We start from the raw sequence: 19203 nt of genomic DNA on the forward strand, positions 1-19203 counted from the left end.
CACGCTATACAATGCACATTTTTCCAACTTGATAAACAGGAAGTATATGAAAATTACGCTTAATTAAAAGAACATGAAACTGAAAAAATACAGCTTTGCCTACGAAATTTAAATCCGGTAAAAATTAACCGTTGAAGCGCAATCTGCTTTCAAAATTTATTCAATTCAGTTGCATTCATTCGTTCCAAAACAGATCACTCTTAGTCAGGTCGTTCTCAAACAGTTCGTTCCGAAACAATTCACTCTCGATCAGTTCGTTCCGAATCCGTTCACTCTCAATCAGTTCATTCTCACTGTTCGTCCGTTTGCGAATCTTTACACTTCGAAAAATCCTCGGAAGAAAACTATCACATACCTTTGGCAATGCAAACATTAGTAGAACATACATATTTTTTCACATATTACCAACTGTCCCACATCCCTATCAGAGGTTAGTATATTATACTCGATAACATCAGTGAACTTGAACGCTGTCATATCTGAAGAATGATGAGAAAGTGCTCATTAACCATTTTTATTGTTGCCATAAAGCAATACGGAGGTAAGAGCATTGATATAATTCTAATATGTGCATTTTCGCCGGAAAATGTCGCCGATATTGGGCTTACGAATCATGGTTCTGCCTGACATATATTATTATTAGTACGGTAGAAAATGAATATAGATTGGTAGCATCTAGGTAGTGCGGACTGAATCAAAACGGCTGTCAAAAAAGATCCAATTGAAATGTCAAAAGAGATCCAACGATCAGGAGTGTTATTTTTCTTATGATAATCAACACTATAAAAGAGGTATTGTTGTCAGGGGCAAAAATAATTCAAACAATAAAATGAACGAACTACATTTTTCCGTAAATTGTTTAATTAACCATTGCATCTCTGAAAGAGCATCTCAGCCTTTCACTGAGCTACGCCTTTTTAATGTCCCCTCTCTTTGACATAACGTTTTTCCGAACGAAATAAAAACAAACGAAGTCAGAGTCACGTAAATGTTTACTCCTGCGATTTGAAAATATTCCATAAAAAGTGGAAGGAAGAGATGCCAGATGATTTTTAAAAAAAGTCTGTAAAAACATGTGAATGTCTGTTAAAAATGTGGAAAAGTCTGTAAAAGTGTGCAGATCTATAGAAATGTCTTTTAACGTTAATTTTCACATATTCATTAATACTTTGTACATCGTGATGCACGTAAGATTGTATTTTGTATATATATACAGCCATTCCATGCCAAACCAATATAGTGGTTCTCAGATCTTCGTCAAAAGTGGTAATGTTGTACTTTATCGCAAAACATTAGACTCGTATTTTTTTATTTTTTCATTGGGGTGCCCATTTCCATTTTAGGGTGATCCAAAAAATCATTTTTTTCCACTTTTTCCCAAAATGACTTTTTTCAAAAATTTATAACTTTCGATCCACTTAACCGATTTAGATGATCGACATATCAAATTGAAGCCAATGAGCTTTAATTGAGAAATATTGAACTTGCAGATAACATGGATCCTATTTTCGTAATTATTGATTGTACTCGTTTTTTAATGTTTTCATGGCTTTGGACTAGGGGGCGCTATATTTTTTTATATTTTTTCTTGAAACGTGAGAATTTTTTTCATAAAATATCTCAATATCAGAGATGCTATTTTTTTCGTTTTTGAAATATGATTTTTCAAAACTAATCGATGGTTTCAAAAACAAATTTTACCCATTTTTCCCACTACAAAAACATAACTCTTGAACTATTGGACCGACATGATCAAATTGAAGCTTACGAGCTATTTTTCTTTGGAAAAATGTTACTTTTGCGAAAAAATTTAATTCTTGTTTTTGTAATTATTGATTGAGTTATTTTTTCATAGTTTTCTCGTTTAAAGATAGGAGCGCTATATTTTTTTTATATTTTTTATGGAAAGCTGAGGATTATTTACCTAACATATCTCGATATCGGAGATGTTATAATTATCGTTTTTAAGTTATAAATTTGTAAATTTAACATGTTTTAAGTCTTCGATCAATATTCATATGTGACTAAACTAGAACTATGCTACTAATATCCGTCCCGCAAGTGTGATATTTTTTCAAATTTTGCTTATTGGCTTCCATTTAATACATCGATCATCAAAACCGGTTCAGTAGTTCAAATGTTATGATTTTTTGCAGAAAGTTATTTTTGGACAAAGGGGAAAAAATGATTTTTCGAACCACCGGATTACTTTGAAACATCATATCTAAAAAAACAAAAAAATAGCATCTCTGATATCGAGATATGTTATGTAAAAAATCCTCAGTTTTCAAGGAAAAATATAAAAATATAGCGCCCTCTAGTCCAAAGTCACAAAAAAAAATAAAAAACGACTACGATCAATAATTACTAAAATATAATTATTTTTTTCGCAAGTTAAATATTTTTTAATAAAAGGCTAAGTCATTAGTTTCAATTTTATATGTCGATCATCTAAATCGATTCAGTGATTCAAAAGTTTTTAATTTTCATTTGTCATTTTTGGGAAAAAGTGGAAAAAATTGATTTTTCGGACCACTTAATAACTTATGTGTTGCAAGTGTGTTTAAATGTTTCAACGATCTACACATACATACATACACATACATACGCGTTGTTAATTTTTATAAAAATCGGTATTTCTTCGTTGATATATTGGACATCCACCAAGGTTTGCGGTCTTGTCGTTGATGAAACTTATAAGAAAATACAGTGTATATTTTCCATCCGCCATGCAAGGCTATACAAGTTTTAGATCCCCACTTAGCCATGAACTATGTCTGTGGTAACAATATCGAACAGTAACCCATATTTCGTCATAAGCAGGCCCGAAAGCGAATGTAAATTGTTGAGAATAGAATGAAAATTTCTATTCGATTTTGTTTTAATACTAAGAAGACATAGTCCTGACCCTAGCCTTACTATTTTTCAATAAATCTCCTTGCATTTCAGCAAAACAATCTTATCTAGAACAAAAAATTATTATCAGAGACAATTTTCGTTCAAGATTTTTCGTTACCTGCAGAGAATGCAATTTTTCATTAATTGTGAATAACCGTATCCTCTCTTTCGTCTGCAATGATGTCAGGGCAAAAGTACGGGTTCCAAACTTCATACACACCAGATGGGCCAACCAGAAAGACTGCCGGACCGCAGGTTGAGAATAGCTGGTCTAACGTCATGTGTATTGATATAAACTAAATATAATAACTTTTCTGTATTAAAACTGTGGAAAATGTCATATGGTGAGTCGAATATTTTTGATGTGATGAATAGAGCCCTTTTATTTTTCAAAAACCTGTGAAATATTGTTATATCCAAAAAGTCTACAACAAAAACAAAAAGTGTTTTACAGACATGTCTGTAAATTTACAAACATATTTGTAAATCTGGCATCTCTGGTGGTCTAAGAATTTATTGCAAGAAATCGCTTGAAAACATGCATGAATTTGCTTGAAAATGAAGTGGATTGAGTCCGCACCACTTAGGGTAGCATTTATCAAAAAAATCGTTATGTTTGCTAATTTTTTCTCTCAGTGTAGTATAAATGCGTACTTTCTATTACAATTTTTTTTTCGATTCCGTTTTTCGAAATTTATTCAGAGGTCAATGTAACGGAGCTATATCAACAAATTCACAAATTTGTTAGAATTTCTGAACACAATATAGCACGCTATTTTATATGTTGAGTAATTTCCGTGTACAATACAAAAAATCTAGCTCACCTGCAGTTATGTCAAATCACGTTGGCCCGTTACATGACATTTACAATGAGCCATTTTATATTGTTTGTACACAAAAATGGGTCAGAAAAAAACTCCAATCATTCGAAGAGCGGAAGAAGTGAGCAAAAGTAGAACATTACGTGTGCTACTAGAGCCGTTGAATACAAAGTTGTTAACTACTCGGAGACTAGTGTTACCTAGAGTGGTCCTAGGGCCCCTGAAAAGGACGCATTGGAGAAAAATCATTTCCGTAACTAAACCACGCGTTCTAATTGAACCATTGAACGTTAGGCAGCTAACTCAGCTGCTAACAGCTCCTCGTGTTGCTTTGAGGCCGCTGGATACAATGCAGTTGAAGCAAGGCGTTTCATTCATTGAGCCACGAGTAGTGTTAAAGCCGTTGATCTTCACACCAAAGGATACGATTCATTCAAAAAAAAAACCATCTCGTTACCATCCGAACCGCTAGCCTTAATCGATCGGTCGAGACAGAAGCCTATTTTAATCAGAAATGAAATAAGAATGTTGATTCTACAGTCCTCAGACTTGGATGACAGTGAATAGAAACGTAGCTGTTATCGATCAGTTGTAAGTATGAGAACATGCAGAAAGTGGTACTCGAGGTTTGTTTATTTTTTGGTTTTTTTTCGCAGATCGCGCATACCTATGCGGTAACATAATCATTTAATGATAGCTCATAGTAAGCCGTTGGAGTGGCCCGCGAACGAAATGAACATCGTTTGTTTAGTGCACGAACTTGCATCATTTTCAGCTGTGTGGATCAGTTGAAATCCAACCTCAATTTGTTAATTAATAGAAGCCTATGACTGAATCACATGAACCTTTGAATAAAATTTGAGAATAGTTTACCGCACCGTTTTTGTGTCATCAATCACACACGTGAAAATAGGTATCTACAGAACATCTGATTTGATTATTGAGCACATGATAGGGTGTTTGATGTTGGTTTGTCCACTTTGTGTCAAATCAGGTACTCAAATGATGTCTGGAAACATAATATCGACTTTTTCATGATTTACAGTAGTTGTTGGATTTTCTATTTAGAAGCCCAAGAAACGATTTCCAAACAAATAAAAAAACTCCTTTTTTTCTCGAAGAAGTAATTTTAGATTCCTAAAAATAAGCACATTGTTAAATCATTCCACAATACAATTGATTTCGCTTACGTTTAGTGATTCCTTTTGAATTTAAATAGTTATTCTTTTACTAAATACTCCAACTTATAAACAAGACCTACAATTTTGAGTTGAACAATTTAATGATTTCTTTGAATAATATCGCTAACTTATTTACCGTATGTTTATCAAAAGAGTTACTGAAAAAAAATTATAATTTAATAAATTCGATGATAATACTTCTATTCAAAAATCTCTGTTCCTTTTCTTTTCAAGCGCACAACTATTTTAACTTTTGTTTTGGTTTCTGTTTTGTTTAGTCCATACCACTGCCGAATGACCCATACCTTGCCGTTCAGCGTTGATTCTGGGTAATGAACCTGGGTCGAAGGAGAGCATATGCGAATAGGGTAACAGTAGTTTTATAGGATACTAGCTGTACCCTGCCACGCTTTGCTGTGGCACATTGTGGTTGCATGGTTGAGTTGAATTTTTCATTTTTTAATGTTGTAACAACAATCCTAGATGTGTTTGGTTGTTTTGTATATTGTATCATAGTTTGAGCTCAATCGGTTCCGTACTTTTCGAGTTTTCAACGCGTACACAAACGAACAGAATTTTTTTATATATATAGAGATAGATGAGGGAAATCGATAAATTTTAAATCACTTCGAAACACAATTTCAGTTCATGATTTTGTCAAACACGTGGGAAAAAGATGTTTTCTTCACATAGAACACATACTCATTACTGAATAGTCGATATTCATTAGAAGCTCAAGTTAAGAAACGTACTCTGGTCATATATAAAATCATTTTTCTTCCAATTTTCAGTTTTTTTATGCCGTAACAACACTCTTCGAAGTGGGTTGTATATTGTGTCCAGCTTTGAGCTCAATCGGTTCCGTACTTTTCAAGTTTATGACGCGTACACAAACGGACAGAACATTTATATATATATATATATATATATATATAGAGACTAGCTAACCCGGCAAGCTTCGTCCCGCGCAAAATTTATTTGTTGTTATCAATACCATTAAAAATTCACGTTTTTTACTTAGCGCATGTTCATGGGTCCAATCGCAGAACTGTTCATTGATTGATCTTTAATCGACCCTTTAAAATTACCTTTTACCATAAAATTCCGAGTACTTCTTCCAAAACTCGTCATTAGAATATCAGATTATTTTCAGACACAATTCTCGTGCAATATTTTTCAACCACTTGAGAATAACATGTTTCTCCGTTAAATGAAATAAATGTTTGATACAGAAAATAAGATAGCATAAAGACAACCCTAAATCGGATAATTATTTCCTCGAGTTTTGCTCTTATCAAGACATTCGGCCGGGGGTCTCCGTAGCCACATTGGTTGCGCGTTCGCTTAGTAAGCGATCGATCGTGAGTTCAAAACTCAGGGCTCTCATTGACCATCTTTGTGTTGTTACAGAATAACTACGTCCATGCATCAATCATCAGCGATGGAGATCGATCCACGGTCGAAAGTATCCCATTAACGACCAAGCTCCAGGTCGCGATATCTTAGCTACTCGCGACCCTAATTTTATGTTCCCCATATATGTCTTTCTAAGAAGCGCTAATGTTATTATTTAGGTCACATCTCCTACTCCCAATGTCCATTCTCCCTTCCTTTCCTATTACACAGGCAGAACTTAGTACCCGTTGAGATAAGATCATTACAGGAGCTATTAACATAACAAGGAGGCACTCACTACCAAAGGATACCCGTTTCCCGTTGCTACATCAACTGGCGATGTAGTTGTTACGACCCACCACAGGCACTATTCCAGACAAGGATAATACCGACGAGGCAACGAAGGAATAAATTATATTTTTTATATTGCACTGTAGTTTTAGCTAATTAGACTTAAGTTAATGATTATGTAGTTATAATATATTCAAATAGTTTTAAAATGTATTGCTTGATGGTGGCTCTTTATCCACTTGAGCCTAATTAAATCAATAAAGGAAAAAAAACGACCAGCTGTAAAAAATATTTTTTTGACGAAAGCCATTGTTGTATTTTCGATTACTAACGCTAAAGGAACTCCAATGTTCAAGAATTATTTTTTTCTCATCTTCCATTTTCCGGGAAATGACTGTTCGAAAAATCGAACATTGGCCGAAACTCGCACTTTTTTTTGCAAGTATAAACATACTGCGAACTAAAAGTCACTTCAACGGTATTCATAAATGCATCAATTTTGGATTCCTAAGTATAAAACCAAATTATTCCACCAAAGGTGAGATGTGGCATTTTTATTTCATGTAATTTTAACTTATTACTGACAGGCTTCTTTCAAACGAACGCATATGCTGTTATTTTTATTGTTAACTGTGGAGAAATGTCTAAAAACTATTCTCTCCAATTATCCATTTCCCGAAAAAATCGAACATTTTCCAAAACCTGCAAAGTACCAGAGTACTGTGAAAAAACAATGGCATAGAGGGTTGGGAAGTTATTGTTCGGTCCGGCGGAAGAATATTCACACAAATATTCACATTAGAATCCTCGTTACACGTACTGATCATTTCCTCCAGCTCCCCCACAAAATAAATTCTACGGGCCGCCATCACCTAAGGTTGTTACGGACAAAAAATCATACAGATTTTCAATAATATTTGCTAAATTAATCGATATTTGCAAACATTCACAACTGAAAATGCAAGAATAAATGAAAAACCTTCCGTCTTCTAAAGTAAACAAATCAAAATGCGCAGCGGAGGTTAGATGTGTTGGTGTAGATTCAGCAGAAAAAAAAAGTTCATTATGGCCAACGTTCGATTTATTGAACACTCAATTTCCCCGGCTGTTATTTTCCTGTATGTGGCTCAATCGAATGATTTTCGCTCTATATCACAATGTATGTCTTTTTATCAAAGCAACACTGTAAAAAAGTTCACATATTTTTGTGTTTTATTGGGGCTTTTAATTGAAATTTAAAACACCTTCCAAACATACTTGCTTTAATTCGAATTTATTATCCAATAAGGTTACTCTAAATTGAATGAAATCAATATAAGTGGTAGCTAATAAATTAAGCTATCTTTTGGTGCAAAAACATTACCATATGGTTCCTTTCCAAAGACATTAAAAATTATCAAAGTTAGGGCGATTACACACTATCCGGTTTCTGCCGGACCGGTTTCAAAAAGCGCCACTGGGTTTGGATGGAAAACCGGATAACAATGTGAAAGAGACCTCGCACTGCACAAAACCATACATCTCTCACATACACATACATGCAGTTATTTATACAGTGGATTTGACAGGTAAACATTGCTTCAAAAATTCCGGTTACATGCAGCTGACTGCAGACGGAAAATCTTAAACCCACAGCTGCTGCGGCAACCACGAGCGTTCTCATATGTATGTTCCTTGGAGAGCACATAAGGCCGAATTTTGGAGTGTAGCACACCATGAGCATGATCAAAGTGAGACCAGGCCTCACAGACATTACGCACATCCTGCATCATAACGGCGTTCTTACCGTACCTATCGTGAATACTTCCGCCCCACTTCAGAATACGTATACAAAAACAAAAAACAAACTTTAGTCCAGTTGCGATTTACTCATTCATACGCATAATTATTTTGTTTCCAAACATACACGAATAGTATGATTTATTTCACACGCTCTGTTGCCACATATTTTTTCAACAGCCTCAGAAACACGGTTAGATAAAAGTGCAATTTGATGAACCAATTCCGTAACAAGTTAGGGGCACTATTTATTTATATGTATAATGTGTTCACTTCCTGTGATTATTTTGGAATTTGCCTACAAGAGAATATATGCACATCCATTCATTCTAGAGTGTTTTTTATTTCACTACTACAGTAAAAAAAATTACGATAACATCAACATCATCATCATCAATAACATCCTAATTCGTTCAAACACTATTCCATTGCTGCTTCCGCTGATCATCGTCCAAGAACGCGCTCAACATATGCCGCAATCCCTCGAGCACGTACTCCTGGGGCAGGGGCAGCTTCTCGAGCCCAATTCGCATCACAGCTATCAATACGCGGATCCGGAGCAAAGAATAACCGAATCAGATAAGCTGGAATTTCATTCTGACTCTGACAGAACCAATGCTTAAGCGTCGAGCATGGGAACATTTTGACCACAGAGCACATATCGGACAGGCTTGAGTGCCTCGGTCTCGTCGTCGATCGCGTCCCGGGTCAGGTCAAACTGGAATACCCAAAAAATATTAGACGAGAGAATTATTTTTAGTGTGTTCAAAATAACAAAAAATGACCTCCTCATTCAGCTCGATGAAGTCGCTCAAAATCCGCCCCCGATGAACCAGTCGGAGATTTGTTTGACATCCTCGAACTCGTTCAGTAATAATTTCAAATAAGGAATGTTGCCTGTGAACAAGAAAATAGAGGTTAATTAAATAACTCGATCTGCTTGTCGAAAGACACCACTCACCGTTAATTACACAGTCCGTGGCAATATGCTCAATGATGACATCGTGCACCTGTGACCATAGCTTCTCTTTGAGCAGAAATTTGCATCACATAATTAGTTCCACAGCATTGGTAGTTGCTGAAGAAGTGAAATAAAAATTTCAGCATCCATATCACCTGCAAATTATCAACTGGTTTCAAAATCAACAAACAAACGTCAATAGTGCACACATACTATTACATGGGAAGAAAAATTGCCTGAATTGTACTAATACTAACAGACATGACAAACAACTGTCAATGCGTGTTGATGGCATAGAGCTTCGTGCTCTGCTTTTGGGAAATGATAGTTATAATGGATTTTCAGGTGCAGTAAACTCATATACAAAATAAAAATTATGAATGAGAATTATTATTTTCTGATGAAATATGTTGTTTATGTAATAAAATAACACGTTCTTTTACAAGTAGGGAAAAACTCCTGAGCAAGAATTGTGTTTAATAATGATTTTATATTATAATGATGAGTTTTAGTGAAAATATCAAGAAAATTATACAAAAATAGTTAAGTAAGAGTCAGTACTACGTGTTTGAAGTAATAAAATAACATGAAGTCAAAATTTTCATTAAAAAATTGAGCAACTTAAAACTGTCTTAAGGTCTAATAATCTTATAGAGGATGATTTGCTTTCCCAAACTGATGTCTCCACCAGACGTCGATACTATACTACAGTCATCGCGAATAATGCTTGTCCGGTCACCGGACATTGTAGTCGCAGTAGACGGCTGCATCACGGCGCCGTGTAGAGGTTGGTACGGTCGAAATTTGCCATTTGGGTTTCAGACCGGTCCGGCAGAAACCGGATAATGTATAATCGGCCTTAGGGCGATTACACATTATCCGGTTTCAGCCGGACCGGTTTCAAAAAGCGCCGCTGGGTTTGGACGGATAACCGGATAACAATGTAAAAGAGACCTCACGCTACACAAAACCGTACATCTTTCACATACACATACATGCATTCATTTATATAGCGGAATGACAGATAAACATTGCTGCAAATATCCGCGATGACGGCGGAATGGTGAATGGTCTGGATACGACATTAGTTTGTATCTAAGACGTTTGTATGAGGCAAACTATCATCCGCTCGTGGATAATCGGGGTTCCACTGTATACGAAAAATATTGAAACCACAGCTGCTGCGGCAACTACGAGCTTTCTCGTATTTGCGTCCCTTGGAAAAGACGGCCGAATGTTGGAGTGTGGCAAACCAGGACATTACGCGCACCCTGCATCAGGACGATGTTCTTACGCCCACTTCAGGATACGTTTACGAGCATTTTCCGTAATTCGCACAGCACACACACACGTTATACATATGATTCATATACATATGCGTTATACATATGATTCATATACATATACATATGGTTCTACAACAGTTCCCACAACAGCGGCAATGTAAATTTGTAATGATAAAAATAAAAAACTTACTGGACAAAACACATAGGTGTCATCAACGGTATTACAAAAACTAACTTTGGTCCAGTTGCGGTGTACTTATTCGTACGCTAAATTATTTTATTTTCAAACATACACAAATAGCATAATTTATTTCACACGCGATTGAGCCTTACAAATAAATTAATTGGAAAAACATAATTTCCCTTCAAACACTAGCTCATTGTTGCTTCCGCAGATCTTTGTCCAGAAACACGCTGAGCATGTGTCGCAATTCCTGGAACACGTTCCCCTGGGGCAGGGACAGCTTCTGGAGCACATTTCGCATCAACGCACATCGGATCGTGGGCGAAGAATGGCCAAATCATATATGCCAACAGCTGGGTGATTTCGTTCTGACAGAACCGATACTTCAGCGGCGGGCAGGGGAACATCTTGATCATCGAGCACAGATCGGACAGTTTGGGTTGGAGTTCTTCGAGCCGAGTTGCGACCACCTCATCGTCGATCGTGTTCCGGGTCAGGTCGAACTGTCTGGAATACCGAATAAGAATATTAGAAGAGGGAACTATTTTGGTGTGTTCAAATCAACAAAAACTCACCTTCACAATCAGCTCGATGAAGTTATTTATATGTATTGTGTGCCCATATTTTTGTGTTTATTCTTTATTTCACCATTGCACTGACAATCTTTATGATTAAAATAACGTCATAATTTTCCTTCGAACTCTATCTCATATACGCGGATCTTGGGCAAAGAATGTCCGACTCAGATGGTGCTCATACACTGTTTGACCGAAGCCAAATATTTGACTCTTTTTGACAGATAAAATTTGGTCGACGTGTACTGATCAAATATATGCTACACAAAACACAACAAGCAAATATTCAATTTTTGGATGCCTCGAATACTTTTTTAGTCTGTTCTTCGAACCTGTCGGTACATGATTAGGTTACCTTGAATATTTCAGTCGATTTTATCCATGTTCGGTGTTTGACATTGTTTAACACTGTTGAATATTTAAGAGTGGCAAACAAAATAGTGTTTGTAAAAATATCAAATCAAACTTTATCTGTCAAAATATATCAAATATTTGACCTCCGGGCAAACAGTGTACGGCCACCTAGATATATTGGGTGATTTCGCTCTGACAGAACCGATGCTTCGGCGTCGGACAGGGAAACATCTCGATCACCGATCACAGATCGGACATTTAGGGCTTGAAATCCTCGAGCCGAGCCTCGTCCACCTCGTAGTCGATCGCGTCTCGAGTCAGGTCGAATTGTCTGAAAGAATATGAATATAATATTAGGAGAGAGAGAGCTATTTTTGGTGTGCTCAAATTACCATAAACTAACCTCCTCATAGAGTCTCGATAAGCTCACTCAAAATATGTCCCTTGATGAACCAGTTGGAAATTTGTTTGACATCATCGAACTCGTTCAGTAGCAAATCTGTGAACAAAACAAAAACGGAAGTTAATTTAAGAACTCGTTCAATTTGTCGAAAGACACCACCCACCGTTGATAACACAGTCCACGGCAATATGCTCCATGATGATCTCGTGCGCCTGTGACCATTGCTTACCTTCGTGCAGCAACTTGCATCACCGAATTTGTTCCGCAGCAAAGATCGGTGCCGAAGAAGCGAAATAAAAATTTCGACATCCATATCACTTGTAAATTCTGAATTGATTTCAAAATCAACAAACAAACGTCAATAGCACACACACATACTAATTCAAGGGGATAAACATTGCCTGAATTGTACTAATACTAACAGACATGACAAACAACTATCAATTCGCGTTGATGGCATGGAGTTTCGTGTTCCGCTTTTGGGAAATGATAGTGATAATGGATTTTCAGGTGCAGTAAACACATATTTGAAAAATAAAAGTATGAATGAAAATTAACTTCTTCTTATGAAATATGTTCTTTATGTAATAGAGTAACACCTTCTTTTGCAAGTGGGGAAAATGCCCTGAAGAAGAATTGTGTTTGATACTGATTTCATAGTTTTAGTGTTTTAGTGTTTAGAGTTTTAGTGAAAATGTCAAGAAAATTATACAAAAAATGGTTAATTAAGAATCAGTACTACGGGTTTTAAGTAATCAAATAACATAAAGTAGAAATTTTCATTAAAAATTTAAACAACTTAAAACTGTCTTAAGATCTGCTAAGCTTATAGAGAATGATTTGCTTTCCCAAACCGAAGTCTCCACCAGACGTCGACACAGTGCTACTGTCATCGCGTATCATTCTTGTCCGGTCGCCGGACATTGTAGTCGCAGTAGACGGCTGCATCACGGCGCCGTAAAGAGGTTGGTATGGTCGAAATTTGCCATTTGGGAAATTTGACGGTCCGGCTGAAACCGGATAATGTGTAATCGGCCTTACTGTTCGATTTTTCGAACGCTTGGCCTAAAATGCGTTAAGATCTCTGCTCTGCTCTGTAAGACACATCGGGCTGCTGCTCTATAAATAACTCAACAATGATCAATCAACTGTCTCCGCTGTCCGGTCTAACTTGGATAATGGAAGAACAGGAGTAAAACTCTTACGCCTGAATGGCTACTGTATAAATGGTATAGAAGGGAATACTCTAACGCCGAAAAATAGCAACTTTGCTTTTTGTGCGATTTCTCATTTGTGTGACTGCTTAGGTGCGATATTATTATTTGTTCGATTAGTTCGTGTGATTCAAGATCCGATGTCACAAAAATAGTCGCACAAACGAGCAAAAACAGGTTTGCCTGTAATTTGCTAATTATAGATGTGATCAAGACGGGTCTATGATATACTTCTACGCGCCTTGGATGTGATAAACATGTGACATGTACACGATTAAAATTCGGCTAAAATGTTAATGAGCCTAAAATAAACAAAAGGGATAAAAAAAGACATTTTGGCGATCAATTTTTATCGCGTTTTATCACATTAAAATCCATTTCCATTTTCGAACAAAGATCGATTTCGTTAGCGCAAACATCAAATGGACTAAAAACGCTTGTAACTTCCCATTTTCCTTCAGAATTTTCCGAAAAATTTAAATTGTCATGTTTGGTTGGAATATGTACAATAACCCTCACATCCCAAATTTGGCTCCCTTTGATTGATTAGTTTTCGAGTTATGCAGAAACTTGTTTTTCATTTGTATGGCAGTCCCCCTTTAGAGAGGGGGAGGAGTGTCTAACCACCATAGAAACATTTATTGCACCCTAAAATCTTCACTTTCCAAATTTGGTTTCGTTTGCTTGAATAATTCTCGAGTAATGTTGAAATTTATGTTTCGTTTGTATGGCAGCCCCCCCTTAGAGAGGGGGAGGGGTTTCGAACTATCATTAGAATCTTCCCCGGCCTTAAAAAACCCCTACATACCGATTTTCATGTCGATCGGTTCAGTAATTTTCGAGTTCATAAGAATCAGACAGACAGACAGAAATCCAGGGTTTTTCAATATAATTTTTTTTTTAAATAAAACAAAAACGGTTTTGGATATCAATGATATTCTTTATTCATCTGAAAGTACATTTGATGCCATTATGTATGTACCTCGATTTCTTTGGATGGCCACCACGGGCATGTTTGCAGAAGTCCAGACGCTGAAACCAATTTTCAACGGGTTTCAAGCATAAATCGGTCGATATTACTGCAATTTCACGTTCGATATTTTACGAAGTTTGTCAATCGTCGCTGGCTTGTTGTCATAGACCATAGACTTGACGTAGCTCCACAGGAAATAGTCTAACGGCGTCAAATCGCACGACCAAGGCGGCCAATTGACTGGGCCATTTCGTGAGATAACACGCTCACCAAACATGGTTTTCAATAAATCGATTGTTAACTCTAGATTTACAGGCCATTCAAATATACCTATTTATACCAAAACCAGTCAAAATGGCTGGTGTAGAAGAGAAAATGCTCCCATGGCCGATTGGTTAGTGTCCAACCTAACATGCCGGGAGTTCGGGTTCGATTCCGTTCTGGTCGGGGGAATTTTTCGTCAACGAAATTTCTTCCGACTTGCACTGTGGTCACGCGAATTCTAGAGCTTGCCACTCAGAATGCATTCAAGGCATAGAAATCTCAACTAATTATTAATAAAAATGACCCAAGTAATACCATGTTGAGACGGCGAAGTTCCTCTAGGAACGTTAGTGCCTCATTTAAGAAAAAGAAGAAGAAGAAGAAGAAGAGAAAATGCTTGTTTTGGTTTCCTGTCTTTATTCACTCTTAACCCCTTCACGTAGAACGTCGAATCACACTCGTGGCGACTAGACAGTTCCAGAACGTACAACATCGAATCTTACTCGTCGTCTATCGATGTGAAATGGATACATGCTTCAGGCGTGTGATGATGCGGGACTGCTACGATCGTAAGTAAGATACACACATTCAGCAGAGTATCGAAACGACACACTATACTCGTTTGGGCCCTGTCATTGGAAATTAAATCATACTGCAAGTGGTTAAAAAATGAAAAGAAAGTTGAACCATATTAATTGTAATAGATAAATGGATTTAAAAACATTGGCAAATAACAAAACATTTAATTGTTTACAGTTTGTCGCCCACAATTTCTACATACAGCCATTCCATGCCAAATCGATACAGTGGTTCTCAGATGTTTTTCAAAAGCGGTAATTTTGTTCTTTATCGCAAAACATTAGATGCGAATTTTTATTTTTTCATTAGGGTGCCCATTTCCATTTTAGGGTGGTTCGAAAAATCAATTTTTCCACTTTTTCCCAAAAATGACTTTTTTCAAAAATTCATAACTTTTGAATCACTGATACAATCTACAATTACTGAAATAAAATTCTTTTTTTTGCAAGTTCAACATATTTTTATAAAATTGGCTTCATTGGCTACAATTTGATGTGTCGATCATCTAAATCGGTTAAGTGGTTCGAAAGTTATGAGCTTTTGAAAAAAGTCATTTCTGGGAAAAAATTGACACCATTTGCGTACAGAAACCGTGTCATTTGTAGTTGGTGTATCAGCTTCGTATAAATTTTGCCTTGAAATCTGATATTCTGAAGCAAGTTCATCTGCTAATCGAAATATATAAAATATTTTCTCCTGTTGTGTTCAAATCTCCAGCTATTTATTCCGGCTAAATCTAAAATGTTGAAAAACACTTGAAGTGACCACCATCTAGAATCTTACTTCACCGTATATTTTCGAGCCATTTGATCAATGACATCGTTATATTATAAAACGATACAGTTTCAGGTAATTTCAGCTTTATCAATTTTGATGTGTTTAGGCTTTGTACTTCGTATGAGTACTTTTTTAAGTGTGCATCCATTGGATTGGTACAACAACGTTGGGAAACACCGTCTTTCTCCAGTTTGCAAGTATTCGGTAGTTCCCTCTTGTTTGCGCGTATTGTTCCAAGCATTGAAGTATTCTTAGATAATTATTTTAACGTCAAAGAAATACTTGTAAAAAAATTTCTAGTTGTTACAGTTCTACCCATGTTCATGGTATTCGGTTCAAGAAGTTTCATTATGACAAATTCGCGTATGGGATTGATACATTTCGAGTCCCATTTTTTCATAAATACGGAAAACCATTTACCACATACGCCAATCAAAATTTTATGCCAAATTCATGGGGTTTGTTTGGCATATACTGAGTAGATCTGCATTTGCGAAGTTCCTCATTCACGGTAATACAAGCTTCCGAAGTAATTTTGACTGTTTTTGATAAATTTATCCCAAACTGTTGATCTTTCTGTTTTTTTTGTCAAAGCGAATGTATCGCAGAAACTAAGTGAAATCTCGTCTACTCATAGTGCCAGAGCAAAATGGTGGTCCTAACTTGTTGTTCCACAAATATTGAAGCCTCAAAGTATTTCCTTCATAAGCTCCACGTGCGGACAATATTGTAAGAAATGCCTTCAATTTTTATTGCGTGATTGTCTATTTTTCCCCCAAAAAATTACGTAAATTATGTTTCAAAATATGGTTGTAAATCAGCAATCAGTTACATACACTGCAACGGTTTCATGACTCTCCCGAAATCATACTTTCTTCATTGAAACATGCACCACTCATTTTGATTGGTACTGGTATAAATGTCAATAACAATAAATATATTTGTTACTAATATGTATAAAGTAACATTAAGATCATAAAATGTGTTCTCTACTTATAGCTACAAAAGTCATAACATCATTTGGGAATGCAAATATTATATGTAGTAGGAATTTTGAATTGAAATTGCACGACAAGTCAAAATGACTGGTCTGGTAAATCTAATGTTAAATACGCTGTGTGGCTTGTGGCGCCGTCCTGTTGAAACCACATATTGTCCAAGTCTTGATGCAATGGCGACTCATGGAGTACGTGTGGATTGCTGCCTGACCAATAACGCATATTTTGCTTATTGACGAAGCCATCCATCCAAAATATTTTCAAAATATTTATCAGTGTCCACGTGAATGTAATCTATACCCCATCCGCCCTCACCGTGGACAGGCGTGGACATTTTCTTAACCCCTACCCCCTCTAAGTGCTCCCGTGGCCGAGTGGTTAGCGTCTCACACTATCATGCCGGGGGTACGGGTTCGATTCCCGTTCTGGCCGGGGGATTTTTTCGTCAAAGAAAATTCTTCCGACTTCCACTGTGGTCATGCGTGTTCTAGAGCTTGCCACTCCAGAGTACGATTGAAGGCGTGTTATTCGGCATAGAAATCTTAACCTAGTAGTACTAATAAAAAATGGCGCAAGTAATGCTAGGTTGAGAAGGCAAAGTTCCACTGGAACATTAGTGCCATCCAAAGACCCTTTCTAAAGTTGTCCTACTACGTGGACAGGCTCCTTTATTCCAGCGTTTTGGCGGCATTCCGTGTTTTCATTGCTTAAAAAAAGGAAAGATAGTTTTTTGATAAGTACGGAAAATGAGTTCTTTTAGACGACGAAAAATTACAAAACTAGGCTATTTCGATTGCTTATGGTCTGCTCTTCAAAACAATCTATAAAAATTGAATTTACCTGATGCTTGTAGTAAACGGTATGCCGTTAACGGAGCATTAGTAACATCATTCCACCTTCGGCGATTTGATTTCCGTTTATAGACGCAGAGCGTTCCTTAGAAAAAGAATAACCAGACTTTTCACAGTCCATCTCACTCCCATCGGCAACTGTCCGTCTCACCCCACCAGTACAATTATATCAATACTTAAAATTTTCCACTCACAAATGAATTTACTTTTCCGTACATACCTAATATCGCTTCTCTGTTAACTCACGAACCGAAATATATCCATCAATGAATTGAATCTTGAAATTAAACCACTCAAAATGCATTATATCGAAGCCCCAAAAATTACATCCACACGTGGAATCATGTTTGATTTTCGTTTTTTTTTTGTTTCCCTTTTCCGTTTTTTATCTGTGTTCATTGTCATAGCGTGGTTTAAGTATCATCGAATAACATGTAAAAGGGTTTCTCATTAACAGAAATTTTAAATACATAATGTAACTATACAAATCAACCATCTATCCATCTTACCCCCAATGTCCGTCTTACCACATCTCTCCTATATCCGATTTAGATTGAAATGGCATTCGAATTATGTATTTTTCACCAACAAAATCATTCAGCTTAGATTGGGACAGGTAATTGTTCCGTATCAGGTTCTGATTAAAAGGTGGATGAAGAAAAAATTCTCAACCATGCTTCGGAGTTTCTAACGAGTCACTATCAATGTATGTGGTCTGGCGTTATCTTGATGGAATACAAGTCCTCTTCTATGAGGGAAACCTATGGCACTTTGTTTTAACTCGTTTTGCACGCTTACATCGAATAGCTTTCTGTTGCAAGGTGCAAGGCTCGTACAGCAGAAGAGCTACTTTCCGTATTCAACAAATTTGGCGTCAGTTTTGTCAATAGTTTGATAAACTAGGATACCTTGTACACTTCTGATCTTCGAACACATCGGTACATGCTTTTATTGTTGAGTTATTAACCCTCCTGTGCTCGCGTGCAAAATCATAACACGTATCACATTCTCTCGCGCACGGTGTCACAGACCGAAAATTGGACTTCTCTGTAATGTTGCCATTGTGTATTTTTCAGGCTTTATTGGCATTTATTTGAAGAAGAGGGTATGATTGAATGAAAAAACTCCAAAAAAATATGTTTTCTTCGTCTTTATTATGTTTTAATAGTCATCTAATTCAGTCTCCTCAAAATAGAGTAATCTTTGATACTCCAACACAAATAACGAAATTCGATTTTTTTACTGTTATTAATTAAAAGTAAGGAACTGAAAATAATTCATGGAAGTATAAAGAGCTATAAAATAACATAAAAACGTATTAATCGATTGTGGTTTCATTGGTGTGAGAATCAGAACATAGCATAACTGCGTGCTCGAAACAAATATATTTTTTACAATTCATGCAGTTGTTGCGTGTTT

Source organism: Toxorhynchites rutilus, chromosome 2 (genome assembly GCF_029784135.1).
Source record: "Toxorhynchites rutilus septentrionalis strain SRP chromosome 2, ASM2978413v1, whole genome shotgun sequence".
Lineage (NCBI taxonomy): Eukaryota > Metazoa > Arthropoda > Insecta > Diptera > Culicidae > Toxorhynchites > Toxorhynchites rutilus.